Source organism: Myotis nattereri, assembly GCF_964212035.1.
Source record: "Myotis nattereri genome assembly, chromosome: 2".
In the NCBI taxonomy this organism is placed as follows: Eukaryota; Metazoa; Chordata; class Mammalia; order Chiroptera; family Vespertilionidae; genus Myotis; species Myotis nattereri.
The window spans coordinates 195,863,321-195,879,280 of NC_138076.1; positions in this window are offsets into that span (position 1 = coordinate 195,863,321).

Genomic DNA, 15,960 nt, shown 5'->3' on the forward strand with positions numbered 1-15,960 from the left:
ACTTTGACAGGGAAAAGAATTATTTTAAGCTGTGGGCAGTGAAGAAGTTAATCCAAATAGGAAATCCCATCAGTAGCCCAACTATTGTCATTTAGCTTAGCCATTTCATTTATTCATTCATTCATCCATTCTTTAAAAAAATATATTGCTTATTCTAGCCGTCAGGATCAGTTAGATTATGCTGCAGTAACAAATTGCTTCAAAATTTCAAGAGCTTAAAACAACAAAAGTTTGTCACTTAGGCAGTATCTCTAACATAGGTTAGAGGTGGGTGAGGGAAACACTCCACACTTTCTGAGAAATATTCACTATCTCATGGCTTCACCGTCTGGCGGACATGGCCTTCTTGCGTGCAGGGGAAGAGACAGGTAGGGGTCACACAGTAATTCTCCTATGCTTCAATCCAGAATTACATCACCTCTGCTCCCCATCCCATTGCCAGATTAGTCACATGGCACCACTAGCAGCAAAGGAGGCTGGGAAACATGGGAGCTAAAAGCAAATGTCTGGTAAGTGGTGCTCACGCTGCCATAAGCACCACGTTCTAGATACTGAGCTAAGCCTGAGGACACTGTAAGTAAATGTGTTCCCCACCTCTTCTCCCTCAAGGAGTTCATAGCCAAATAGATGATAAGATGTTTAAATAGGTACATACAAAATTATAAGGCAGAATATTTCCAGTTATGAGCCCACCTCAGTGAGCCAAGTTCCAGAATCAAATCCAAGCATTAATCTAGCCTTTCTAACAGAATGCCCCTATCTGTGGGACAATCCTTAAGGCACACTATTATAGGGACTGTCCTTTCCATCATGTCAGCCTAGACATTGAGAAGTCTTCAGCCTCATGTTGCCTCCACCCCGCACCTTAGAACACAAGGTTCTGTTCTGATTCCTCATCTTCTCCCCCTTTCCTTTGTCTTTAGGCAAGCTATATTGCCCTTTCTCAGGAATTTACATCTTGCCTCTGTCTCTGCTCAAGGAAGCTGACATTCCTATTGTCAACCCAAAATTTCATATTATCTTGGGAGGCTGAGAATAAAACCAAATTTCCCTCTAATATCAGGGAATCTTGAGCTTTGGAGACTCAGAAATATCTCTGCAGAAAGTCAAAATTGCCGTAACATATATAAACATTTTCTTACTTTGAATCCTGTTATCTGTGTTGAGGCACATGGCACAATGACAAAGTGCAGAGGTTTGTTTTCTGTCTTTCTCCTCTTCTCCACACAGCCTCCCTTTCCCACCCTCTGCCAATTGTCTGGTGACCTTCTGTCACTGTGAGTTATTGAGGCTCTCCATCCCTGTCTGTTCCTCCCAGACAGCCTCTTGTTTCACACCCAGCCCAATCCCTTCCTTTCCACCCAATAAAAGCTACCTGTCCTGAGTTCCCTTTCTCCTCAGATGACCTGTGCACAAAAAGAACTAAGAGTACTGGCCTGGCCAACTGGTCAAACACCAAGAGGCACAAGATTATTTGTAGGATCTCAGGGCCCAGGGCTGCTCTGGGCAAAGAGAGGGAGGCATGGCCAAGCCAAGTAGCCAGCTGGCTCTCTTGGCTGAGTGTTACTTTCAGCTCTCTATCATGTGTTGGTCTGCAATATGAGTTTACTCAGAAAGCACAGAGCGAGGAGAATAAAGACCACAGAGGTGCCACCTTGTATTTCTCTCGTATGTTAGCAGCAGACACAAAGAGGGCTATGTGATCGAGAGCCATGAACAAAGTAGATTCTTCTAGTGCCAACTTCCTCTGTAAACAGACACATTTCATTTGTTACCTGTCAATGGATGACTGCATTTTTAGAAAGAATGGCTCAAAAAGGACGTAATACAAAGGAATGAACACTAGTCCCTGAATTCCAGGCATCTGTGGTTATGTCAGTAAGAGAGATTTTCATAAATAGGGACCTCCCAACAAGTCTAAAAATCATACTGCCTAGGCAAGGCAGCTAGCCTTGACCTGTCATGTGACATACCTGAGGTTTCCACTGAATACAAAAGACTGAAAGTGGTATTTTGCTTTAGTACAGAGGAAAAAGACAATTCATGGTGAGCTTATGATTTCTGCAGGGAGAAATTTGAAGCCAGCTATTGATATTTTCAAAGAGCGAATTTAAGAGCTGATAGTGTTTCAAATCCACTGTCCAAGTAAATAGTGAGGTGAAAGGAAAATAATGCCCACAGCACTTAAAAAGCTACTCAGCTTTTCTGACAAATCTTTTCTGGAGAATATTAATGTTAGAGGAGACCTTAGAAGATATCTAGTCAAATGCCCTGTCAATGTAGGAATAAATCCCCTTTCCAACATCCATGAGCGGTAGTCATTCAACCTGCCTTGACCACACTCAAAAATGGACATTCATTGCCTTGTAAGCCCTGTATTCCCCTGGAGAATCATTCCAATTGATTAATTAAACTGTTACTGGTACCAACACCTGGGCCTCTCATTTGGTAATCCTTACGCTTTTGAGATGCTCAGTTAAACACTGAAGCCCTTGTAATCATTTCACTTTAAAACGCTATCAGAGATGGCATGATTGTCAGGGAGGCCTGGGAGAAGTTTTGTGGAAATAGTACAATTTCCCCAGTATCCTCCCAAAAGCTGATCCCTCCAATTGCTCATGTGTTTTTAGTGCCATCCTTTCTTTCCATGGTTGTCCAGTGTTTCTCTTACTCTTTCCTTCTTTACAGACTATAGCACTACGTGCAACAACAAATAGATACTAAAATGCAAGGACTTAGCCATCTTGGATCTGTCCCTCCACGCCCTCTCCACCCCTCCCCCCCCCGCCGCCCCTCCCCCCCCCCCCCCCCCCCCAGCAGGGCAGCCCTCTTGTTCCACAAGCTCACTTTGGGACACTGGTCTCTTCCTCTTTGCAGCTCTACATGGACAAAGTTGAGCTGCCCCTTGCTCAGCATTCCAGCATGCAGGGAGGGAGCAGAGAGTCCAGGGGCAGCGGTTTCCATTTAGGCAGGTGTAGCATAAACTGCACACATTAATACCACTCACATTTCATTGGTAGGCATTTAGTCAAAAGGCCCTGCCTTGTGTCCAGGAAACAACAGAGGAATGTAGTTTCGAGTGGGATAGACATGTGCTAAGGAAGAAAGAATAAACTTTGAAACTTTGGAGGAACAATTAACAGGCTTCCACATACCCTTCTTTCCCTTTCCTTCTTTTTTCTTCCCTTTCCCACTTCTTTTATTCCCCTTATCTTCTCCTTTCTTCCTCTCTGAACTAGCCATAATGTAGAAAATGTTTAAGTGTGTGTGTGTGTGTGTGTGTGTGTGTGTAGAGTGTGTATGTATAAATACACATATATAATACATATATGCACACATACATGTATACACAGAAAAGGCATATATGTATTTATATGTTCTTTACACGCACACACACACACACACAGGGATTAGCTGAATTTGAGAGGTACCTGCAGGGGAAGAGACAGGTAGGGGTCACACACTATTTCTCCTATGCTTCAATCCAGAATTATACACACCACCTCTGCTCCCCAGCAGAGGTAGGAGGTATACCACCCATGCAGAACTACCTTGAGTTAATCTCTTTCTGGTTTCAATCCTATGGTTTTTGTCTTTCAAGCAGGCCTCCTTTCCCCATATCCCAGGTGCAAAAAAGGTGGGGCTCTGTCCACCCTAAGCTATGTGCTCCGCTTGTGAGTGAATAGGCTCAGACTTACTTCACTGCTAAAGGAGGAAGTGAGCGCAAAGGGAAGAGCCTTCTCTCTGCCTGCACTCACTCTCTCCTTTGTCATCAGCTGGGCTCGACCTCCCTGCCAGGCTCAACAACCAGGAGCAACCATCAGATGGAATCTGCTTGTGCTCTTAGGAGCCTAATCCCTTAGGTCAAACAGGCAGTTCCTACCATTGAAATATCAGAAAAGAAATAGCCGATGTATTGCCAAACAGAGAGATTAGAGAATCCAAGTTGGAAATTCAGGCAGTAAGAAATAAGTTGGTCATGTTCCAGCTATTATGCATGCGACAAATGTCTGAAATATTTTTTAAATTGTTTTGGAGGGTGGTAGGGAATGGAGTACAAAGATGACTTCTTTTTAAATTCTCCAAAATGTTACCTGCATAAAGAATGAACAAATGTCAGGGACATGCACATCTTGGACTGAACTTCAAATGAACTGATGGCAGGCCTTACCATTCTGAAAATATAAAAAATTGAAAGCTGCCAGGGCCCAGAGCAGACCATGCATTTGCATTCGATTTAAATAATGTGCAACAATCTTCAGTTGGATGGGGAGTTTTTAGCCTTGTCAGAGAACTTTGGAAGTGCTCAGAGCAAAACTGCCAAGGATACACCCAAGGGCCTTGAAACCAGCCCAAATGCCTCAGTGAGACACTCCCACACCTGTGGAGAAGGGTCTTCTGTATTCCCGTGGCAAACCAGCTACACCTGTCAGAAACTTTCTCTAGGTGCATCTGGTCTAGAGAGTAATACTTGTTGGAGTTTGAATTATGAGACAGACTCTCCTCCGACCATCTGCCAGAGTAGCTCAGCTGTAGAAATTCACATTTTCACTGAGCAGTTCCTAAAGTGTAGGGCTTAGGGCTCTGCCACAGTATGTTCCCTCCCTGTACTGATTTTCTAGGCCCATCTGCAGTGACCCAAAGGTTGAAGGCTTGACAGAGGTGAGGATAAGCCTATAAAGAATCACAGCCAGGTGTGTAAGGAAAATCACACGTCATAACCATCATACAGTGCATGCTCGGTCAGCATCTGCTGAGTGAGCAATAGGAACAACAGAGAACCCACACTTTGAAAAAACACCCTTAAGAATCCATGGCCAGGCTATATGGAGTTCACCAAACGAGTATCCTACATTCAGGGTATGTGAAGCAAATAACTTTATCATTACCAAACCCAACTGATGACTTGATAGGAATGACTGAGGCAAGTTTACCTAAATAACCCAGACAATGGAGAGGACAGGAGTGTTGTTCTCATTTCTGATGCCTATTAAAGGCAGTATTATTTTGTTTTGTTTACATCCTGATCACTATAAAACACAAACCCCCTCAAACGGCTTGAAAATACTTCCTAATGTATTGGCCCCACAGTTGTTCTGAAGGGCTGGAGAAATAAGGTTTCTGTTAGGAGTTTGCCTGGCACAAGATAAATATCCCTTGTCCCTGAAGATAAATTATTTCTATCAATAAATTGACTCTGGTGGCAGATTAAAGATGGCTGCAAAGTATGCAAGATGCTTTCTCTTGAGTGATGGTAGCAATGTCCCCTCCCCCCCACTTTTTTTTTTTTGGAGGCCCCGCTGGTGTCCCCTCCCCTTGAATCTGCATCAGCTGGAACTGCTTTGACCAAAAAAGTATGGTAACATTCATGCTACTACAAGGACTGGCAGCTTTGCTTTAGTCTCTGGGACTTGAGCCGCCATGTGAATGGTCCAACTCTATTGCTAGACAGATCACATGGAGATGCCCAGAGATACACAGAGATGGAGAGGGGCCAGGTGACCACAGCAGGTATGTGAGTGACGTCAGCTGCCCAGGCCAGCTGCTGACTGAGTACCACTAAGTGACCCCAGCTGGTGCCCCACAGAGCAGAACAATTGTCCAGCTAAGCCCTGCCCAAATTCTTGACCCGCAATTATACAAACTGGTTATTGCTTTAAATCCATTATGTTTTAGAGGAGCCTTTTACACAGCAATAGATAACCTGACTAACCATATGTATCATTATAAAATTGAATTAGCAAAGAGTAATAAATTATGAATCTCCCGCAGTCATAAGGACCATATTTTTCTCTTTCCGAGCAGGGGGGATGATCTGATGAGTTTAGGAGAGCCAGAGAAAACTGTCCCCCAAAATCAGACGCACAGATCATCAAAGCTAAAATAAATAGCATTAAGTTTAGGTGCTTAACAAGGAAATGCAAATCCATGAACAACTCTAGGTCCAGCCACATGAATCCTCTGTGACTGCAGGCAGTACAACCCACTTGCACTGGGGCTTGTGATTTTCCCACCCTGAACTCCCCAGAGCACCAGGAATCAACCTCCCTTCTTAGGACCCAGCCAACCGGGGGATCCTCCCTTGCTTCCAGGGGGAGGGCCGTGCTAGCCTTTATTGGCCTTTTCAGTGAAAAGCCAGCAGCCGTACCAGAGTGAACCGGGGAATGGCGGTGGAAGGCTGTTTGATCAGAGTGGAATTATAGCAGTTCATTTTCTAAAGTGCCAGGAGACCCGAGGATGAACCTTTGGGTAGAAATGTAAACCACAACGGCGGCACCTTCATAGAGATGCAATTCATCATGGGTATGACGGGTCCGTCAACAAGAAGGGCTCTCTATTTCCCGCTGATAGACAAAAGCAATCTCACCGCCCCTGTAACACAGCAGGACACTGAACTACTTAGACACTGTGGCTGTCTGCAGGGAGTCCTACTCACTGGCCCTTTCCCGGAGCCGTGGTGCTATATGCATTATCAGGGGGTTGCACAGCAGAGGCATAATGGGGACTCCAGAATGTACGGCCCCCACACATCTTCTAAGCAAATGTGGGGATAGTTTGAAGTGAGGATAGTTTGGGGTACGAGTGAGACACAATTTTATCTCCTCTTATTTTCTAACTGTGATGAATTTAGAAATAGTCTCAGGAATAAGAAGGTTGTTTTTGTTTCCTGGTGGCCCGAGGCCAACAGGCTGATGATAACCGGGGTAAAAAAATGAGGCAAAGTGACAGCATCCAAACACTGCTCAGCCCCCTCTCTCACCCCCCTCAGCACCCCCACAGAGTCCATAGCGCCCAGCAATAGATCCATCCTGCTTTGGTCTTAGCAGCCTTAGCTGGATCTCTGCTCTCATACTTTCCTTTCTCAGACCCTCAGACCCCTCCCAGCTTCCAGGTTCTGACCAGGTTGGGCACAGGGAGCTGCCCTGCAGAGAGTGAGATCTGATCTCACTTGCACAAATTCTGGGAAGTTCCATTAAAAAAGAGCAACCATATGTTCTTCTTCAGGCTTTCCTGTCGAAAACATACCCTCTGGGGATTCTGGTTAATTTCTGACAAGCACGCTGCCTTCACTTGCAAGTTTTCCAAAGATACCTGAAGTTTGTTGTCTTTCCCACCTCCCCTTCCCATCCCTGGCCACAAATACTCTGTTCAGGAAAGCCTTTGATAGAGCAACCCTCCTGCCCTGTGTTTCACCTAGGGACACCCTCCCCTCCCTACACCCCTCCCAAGACCCGTTTGGAGTGGAGGCAGCACCCCCTCTAGTGGCCAATGCCTTCAGGCCTCTGACTCTCGCTCAGTCTTTTCAGGGGTTAACTCAGAACCCAGAATCTAAAGAAGAAAAAAAACACTCCCTTTGGTTTTGGTTTTGGTTTTGGTTTTGGTTTTGGTTTTTTTAAAGAAATCATTTCTCTATTCAATACAAAGGATGCTCTAGGGTACTTGAGAAGATGAGTTCCCATCTCCCCTGCTCCCTTCCCTGCCCTCTCGTATTGGGGTCAGCACAGGAGGAGAAAGGGCTGGCTAGGAATTGCCTTCTCTGGACCTGGGTATTTCCATCTTTCATATGGGAAAACCATCTTTTCTGCTGCTCTTACCTGGGAGAGCCCACCCATAGCAACTGTACTCTCTATCTTTCTAACTCCTCATTGATGTTCTCCAACAATTCCCTACACCCCCTTCTTCAAAGACATCAGAGTGGTCTAGATAATATAAATCTCACTCTACGCTTAAAGTTTTTCTACAACAGGGATAAAATTGTGACATTAAAAGTATTCATCCCTTCCTTGGCCTGCTCCCTACCAGAACAAGTAAGCACCGGGGAAGGGGAGTCTTAAGAAGACTTGTAAGTGTTCTGTGTGTTATATGATGAAATTACACCCACCCCCACCCCGCCCCAGCTCCTAGGTTCTAACCAGGTGGGTAAAGAATTCTCGCTGGATGTAGGATTATAAACAGGCCAGATTTACTTGGGTTTGCTCTCAGGAGCGCCCCACTGTTTCTAGAGTGAAGCTAGATGCTGCAGTGTGCCTCTCTCACCCTAGGCCTGAACCAAGAGGACCTGCCCACCCTCCAGCCCCATCTCTCTCCATTGCCTTCTCTTCCCTGCAAACAAGAAGCTACAAGAAGATTCCTGAAAATTCTTACTATTTGCAACAGCATAGATGGAACTGGAGAGCATTATGCTAAGCGAAATAAGCCAGTCAGATAAAGATAAAGATCACATGATCTCACTCATATGTGGAATATAATGAACAACATAAACTGATGAACAAAAATAGAACCAGTCATAGAAGCACTGAACAGACTGTCCAACCTATGAGGGAAGGCAAGGGGGTAAGAGAGCAACCAAAGGACTTGTATGCATGCATATGAGCATAACCAATGGACACAGACAGTGGGGGGGAGGGGATGAAGACATGCACTGGGGGAGTGGCGGTGGCCAGGGAGGGGTCAATGGGGGGAAAAGGAGACTTATGTAATACTTTAAACAATAAAGAATTTAAATTTTTTTTAAAAAAGAAGGTTTCTGGGGAAGAAAGAAGTCTCTCTAGTCCTTAGCTCCACATCTGTGGCTGCTCGAACTTGTCCCCACATTCTGTCCTGCTTCCCGCTGAGTGCTCCCATGTGCCACTCTCGCCCCAGATTTTCCCTGCACCTTACACTGGCAGAGGTCCCTCTAATGTGCACACACTACCACAGCACCCACCACCCTCTACTGCAACTGCCAGGTTATCTGTCTGTCCATCAAGGCGAGTGTGGAAAATATCACAGATTCTCAGGGCAGATGGAACCCCACAAACTCACTTAGCCCAGCCTGCTCAGGTCCAAGTAAAGATTCACTCATTTTCTTAAAGGAACTTACAGAGAAATAAAATCTACAACTTCCTACCATAATACACTATGTGCCTCATAATTTGCCAACCCCTACAACTTCTTAATGGTCAGACTCAAGTCATATTATTTTTTTAAAGACTATTATTCAAGAATAAAGATATTTTGTAGTCTTGGAGATCATGATTCAGCTCTACTCTTTCTACTGCCAGGCCTTCTGTTATTCAGACACAATTATCTTAATTCCTTGCAACCCTCTTTTTGGAAATATAAAAATTGGGGACCTCTTCATAGACTTTTTAAATTGGAGATTTGGGCCTAAGGATCATCTGTCCCAAAATTTCTTTTCTCTTGGCACTCTCCCACGAATATACTTGTTTAATAATTATGAGCAATGAGGATAATCTTCAGGCCCAACTCTTTGGTGTAGGTAGAGGAATGGGATGGAGAACAGGAGCCTTTCTCCTTGGTGAGCACAGAGAAGAAAGAAGAAAGGTCGGTGAAATAAAGGAATTTGATTGACACATTTCTGGGAACAATCTGCCATCCTTGGTGCTGACTTTTGGATTCCACTTACTCTAACTTTCAAAGCTTAAAGCAAGGGCTAGCCCTAACCGGTTTGGCTCAGTGGATAGAGCGTCGGCCTGCAGACTGAAGGGTCCCAGGTTTGATTCCGGTCAAGGGCATGTACCTTGGTTGCAGGCACATCCCCAGCAGGGGGTGTGCAGGAGGCAGCTGATCAATGTTTCTCTCTCATCGATGTTTCTGACTCTCTATCCCTCTCCCTTCCTCTCTGTAAAAAAATCAACAAAATATATATTTTTTTTAAAAAGCAAGGGCTAACCTTTGCCTGGATCATGGCAACCAAGATATGGCTCTAATCTGGCTAGTACTTACCCTGGCCAGTATTCAGTCCAGTTAAGTGGATCCCATGGAAAACAGTTCTCTTTACAAAGTCATATGTTTAACAAGCCAGGGCTACCATTGTCAAGTTTAGTCATTCACTAGATTCATCAAAAAGCTGCTTCTTGATTTTAAAAGGCACAAACCTGAGTTGTGGTCTTGACCCTGGTTGAGTCCCTCCCACAATAGGAGACCCAGGCAGGACTCTCTGGATGAGATGCTATGAGAAGTTAGATATTGATGAAAGCAACTTGATCTCCATTGCTGGAAGACACCTCCTTGAATGCTACTTGTCAGAGAGCCTAGGGTTTGTGGTTGAGAAAGTGAAGAAGCCAAGATTCCATGTTCTGGCCCATTGAAGAATAAGTAAAGTATAAAATGGGAGGGGGCCCTTATCACATGTCCTCTCCATAACAGAAACTGGGAGTTGAAAACTCAAAACAATATGGCTTGGTGACAACATCATAAAAGTTGGGTGAAATGTAAATATACCTCCTTGTTTCACACACATGCATGCCATGCACACAGACACACACAGGGATAAAATGAGTCAGAAGCTTTGTTGTCAAAATCAAGGGAGTATGTGGTGCTTTGTAGAGCCAACCAAATCCGAAGCAGAGAGGACACTATCCTGAGGGACACCCTGGAAACTGAGGGTGGAAGGGGCTGGGTCTGGGGATGAGGAATGTGCCCCTCAGAAACAGAAGACAAGCTCCAGAGCCTGCCGTGTGGGGTTTACCCAGCTATTTGCCTGGAGGAAGGCTTGCATTCTTGTGGCATGTGCTTTCTTGTATCTTTCCTCACTCAAGCAGTCTCTTCTGCCTAGAGCGAGGGATAAGACTTCAGAGGAGGGGACTCCAACAATTCCAAGGGATACTGTGAGCAGATTCCTTCCATGGGGTGTAAATGCACAGGCACCGAGGGGAGTGAGAAATCCCACCTAATGGTGAGATTCTTTCTGCCCTTTGTCTTTAGTCAGGTAGATATGTAGACCAATCATTACAGGTGGCAAATACTTACCTAGACTTTTCTTTCCTAGTATGAAGACACGGTGCCCTTTGTTAGTTATTCTGGGGTTTTGCACAGTATTATTTTTACTGGAGAAAAATCAAGGATACATATGCAAATGAAAAGCTCATATTCTCTCTCTCTCTCTCTCTCTCACACACACACACACACACACACACACACACACACACTCACTCTAACACTGAGTTTTTATTTGTTATGGTCAACCAAGGAAGCTGCTGTATGCTTTCTTCTTTAGACATCCCCAACAGAGCTGGAATGGAGTGGATTGCCTATGAGGCAATATTTCATTTGGGTGGATTTAGTCATTAATTGCTCTGTGGTTTCTGACTAATTCTGTCCTTCCCTTTGGTGCAGCGCATCCTTTCAAAGAGAGAGAGGTTTACTTGGCAGCTTCACCACTCCCATTTGCTTAAAAATGTGGAAACACCTCCTATATTCCAAAATAAAGATAGAAAAACAGATGAAAGAGAGTTACAAATTCTGTTGCTCCAGGGAAGTACAGTCATCCAACTGCACACATTCCACCCAAGAATGTCCCAGCTGAAACACTTCTTCAAGTCAGGTGCAGAAATAAAGCCTCTCATTTGGGTACCCAGCAGCTTGATTTAAAGGACCCATGAGAGACTATATCTGTCCTTCCCTTTGGTGCGGCGCATCCTTTGGTAGAATATATCCTACCCGGAACAAAGGAGGTCTACAGAAATGATAAAGACAAGACTGAGTACCTGATGCTGAGCTTTACTTTTAAATGTGTTGGGAGTCCCTTACAAAAGTGTGCATTCTAAGTAAATTCTAAACTAAACCTAATATAGATGTTAAGCTGTGGTTAGCGGCTACCATATTTAGTAGTTAATTTCCAGCCTGGAACAGGATAATTACTTCTATATTGGGCTGGCTAATATCAACATTAGCTGCCAATATCAGCGATATCTGACTCTATAGATTTGCAAGTCATTTGGGTTAACATGAAAATTGGTTAACTACTACTAGTAGTATTTATTGAGTATTTCTATGTAACATTATATAACACTGTATATTGCTTGTATTATCTCACTTAATTCTCACATCTCTTTAATATCCCTTCTATTTCATAACTAGGCTTTAAGAGGTTAAGTAACTTGCCAGGGCCACACACAGTTGGTTTCAAACCAGGCAGTGTAACTTCACAGCAGAGCCTGATTCTTAAACTTTAAGTTCTACTGATATTTGTCAGAAACTATGGCTACAGTTCTTAAAGTAATTATGCCTGCCTCTCCTATGGCTCTAATTAGACTGTTCGTTTTCCTGAAGGTAGACATCAGCTTCTCATTTTATTTAATTTCCCTTAAAATACTTAACACAGAATGGTGCACAGATTAAGATAAATAGCATTTACTCATTAACTAACTCGGGGAAGTTGGCCAACAGTTAACTCTTATCTCCTGCCATCTAGCTAAGTGTTTGGCAGCTCTGCTTCACCCTCATTTAACAGACCTGCTGAAGTCTGTTAAAATGCTAAAGAGAGGTTTAGAAACAGGATTGTGTGTTGATAATCATTTTTTTGGATTGATGATAATATTGAAGGGGAAGAAGGTAGAAATGAGTTGCTCAGTGAGAGAAAAACAGTAAGGAGAATCTTCTTAGAAGTAGAGAAGAAGAAAAGGAGAAAGTAGAGAGTGAGAAGGCAGAAGAATTAAAACAAACCACTGATAGAGAAGAATAGTTCAGGGAGAACTGTCTAACCATGGTATGTTTATATTGATGCATTTAAGCATTTGATATTGATATTTAAGCATCTGAAACACAGCCTTATGAAGTTTTATTTGGATAACTTGTACTTATAACAACTTGGCTCTGAATATAGGCAAAGGAATAAAAACATAGCAAACAAATTTAAGAAATCTCTGGAGAGAACTATGGAGACAGTGGGTGGTTCAAATAAGCTCACAGTAGAGACTAATGAGATGCATTTGCCACCCAGCCCCTTCCCTCTCGCATAAAGGGCCCCTTTTCTACGGGGCCTGAATCACTTGCCGAAGCACTTTGCTGCCATTCAGCTTGGCCATATTTTCTTGAAGACATTAAAAGACAGCAGTCACAAACATATAAATGTCAACTAGGCAGTCAGTAAATAAGTATTTATTGAGTGCCTGCTTTCCCTTAGCCTGGAAAGATCTAAAAGATATGTGTTCTGGTGCCTTCCATATAATTTAGTTGGAAAGACTCCAAACAAAGGATGGCAAATGCATGGTACATACACAGGCCTTGTCTCTGCTTGTCCTTGTGTAAGATATCCTAAACCAATTATGACCCACATACTCACTGAATTAGAATGCTGCCTCAGAATCATTCTCATCACAGCACTCCCTGCAATTCTTGCCAATCATTCAGGGTTCTCCCAAGAAAGGAAACCTAGTTCCCATCCTTGCCCTGAACCATCACAAGTAGAACAACAATTTAATATGGTGAATTATTCTATGATAAACAGTATGGTAGATGAGGAGTTCAGCAGAGAACATGGAGGTTCTGCAGGGCCATAGCACACGGACAACTTGGCCAACAAAGTATGACTTCAGCTCCATATCAGAGGATGGCTGTGATTGAGAATAGCATAAGAAAAGGAGGACCTCAGAGAAACCAAGATGGCGGCATAGGTTAACGCCGGAGATTGCTGCCTCGAACAACCACTTCAGAGATATAACTAAAGGACAGAACGGACATCATCCAGAACCACAGGAAGGCTGGCTGAGTGGAAATTTGAGGTGCGGAGTGCGCGCGGAGCGAGCTGGCGGCGGAGGGTGCGGTTGTTGTTTTCAATCGGGAGGGAGTTTCAGACTCTGAGCTCCAGATCCGGGTGAGTCTCTGGGGACCCAGACTCAAACGGGAGAAGCGGGACTGTCTGGCTTCAGTCGGAACTCGAAGGCAGCTTTCTCTCCGAGGTTTGCAGCGGATGCTGGGACTCTGAAAGGTAGAGCCCCTAGGGACGGAACTGAGAGCCGCCATAACTGCTTGCTCCGGCCCGCCCTGTAGATCCCCAGGGACCCGCCCCACCCAAACCCTGCGCAGAGCCATTTGCCGGATAGCCTCAGGCAAAGGCTAGATTAGCACCGCCCTAGAGATCCAGCACAGAAGCTCTCCCACTGCAGACACAGCTGACTCTCATAGCCAGTTAGCCTGGAGGTCAAATCACCCCTGGTATTACCGACAACAATCAAGGCTTAACTACAAGACTGCGCACAAAGACCACTAGGGGGTGCACCAAGAAAAGATATAAAAATGCGGAGACAAAGAAACGGGATGCAAATGTCAGAAATGGAAGATATAGAGCTCAAAACCACACTTTTAAGGTCTCTCAAGAACTGTATAGAAGCTGCCGATAAACTTAGTAAGGCCCTTGAAAAGACTGGTGAGATTGCCGATAAATGTAGTGAGATCCTCAAGAAATCTAATGAGACCCTCGATGTTGTGATAAAGAACCAACTAGAAATTAAGCATACACTGACTGAAATAAAGAATATTATACAGACACCCAACAGCAGGCCAGAGGAGCGCAAGAATCAAGTCAAAGATTCGAAACGCGAAGAAGCAAAAAAACACCCAACTGGAAAAGCAAAATGAAAAAAGAATCCGAAAATACGAAGATAGTGTAAGGAGCCTCTGGGACAGCTTCAAGCATACCAACATACAAATTATAGGGGTGCCAGAAGATGAGAGAGAGCAAGATATTGAAAACCTATTTGAAGAAATAATGACAGAAAACTTCCCCTACCTGGTGAAAGAAATAGACTTACAGGTCCAGGAAGTGCAGAGAACCCCAAACAAAAGGAATCCAAAGAGGACCACACCAAGACACATCATAATTAAAATGCCAAGAGCAAAAGACAAAGAGAGAATCTTAAAAGCAGCAAGAGAAAGAAACCCAGTTACCTACAAGGGAATACCCATACGACTGTCAGCTGATTTCTCAACAGAAACTTTGCAGGCCAGAAGGGAATGGCAAGAAATATTCAAAGTGATGAATAACAAGAACATACAACCAAGATTACTTTATCCAGCAAAGCTATCATTCAGAACTGAAGGTCAGATAAAGAGCTTCACAGATAAGGAAAAGCTAAAGGAGTTCATCACCACCAAACCAGTATTATATGAAATGCTGAAAGGTATCCTTTAAGAACAGGAAGAAGAAGATACAAATTATGAACAACAAATATGCATCTATCAACAAGTGAATCTAAGAATCAAGTGAATAAATAATCTGGTGATCATAATAGAATCAGGGACATAGAAAGGGAATGGACTGACTATTCTTGGGGGGGAAAGGGGTGTGGGAGATGCGGAAAGAGACTGGACAAAAATCGTGCACCTATGGAAGGGGACAGTGGGTGGGGAGTGAGGGCGGAGGGTCGGGGGGGAACTGGGAGGAGGGAAGTTATGGAGGGGGGAAAAAGAGGAACAAATGTAATAATCTGAACAATAAAGATTTAATTAAAAAAATAAAGAAAGAAAGAAAAGGAGGACCTACCCAGTGATGAGAACATGGGCAAAGGCACAGTAGTGACTAAGCAGATCCCGCATCCCTCATTCTCAACTATCTGACAAAAGACTAAGGGGTCCAGCCCTAGTGGGTGCTGAACAGGAAGATGACTGACTGCCTAACAACTATCACTAAACATTGTAAACTTAGAAGGGACAGGAGAAAAGCCTAGTTGCCAGGAAATGAAGTCACATACCAAAGCAGAGCTCAGGGCCACCAATCTCGAGGAACTGTTAGAAGTATCAAATAGAAATTGTGAGCTTCCAAAATTAATACATGGGAATGCTCCTCACAGTGCTGAATCTTCAGTAGAAAGTGTACAGAGAAGTGTAAAAGATCACAGGAAAAGCAAAATGCTTGGTGGTCTTCCATCATGGAGAAGATAAGCCACTGAGGGTAGGGTGAAAGGTATTTACAAATGTCTTCAGAAGGCGTCCTGTCATCAGCTGTTTTAATTTCCACTGAGGCTGAATAGAAAGGGTTATCTTGATAGAATTAGGAAAGACACAACAAGCACTTTACAGGGAGTTGTTGAAGACTGGTTTGGATCATCAAGAATAATGTAGTGTCTCCTTCACTGGGTATCTTCAAGAACAGGAGTTACCCATAAATTTGAGTAATATTACATGCAGTTCTAGCTGGAGGGAAAAGCATAAACTAAATAGCCCCTGAAAGCCTTT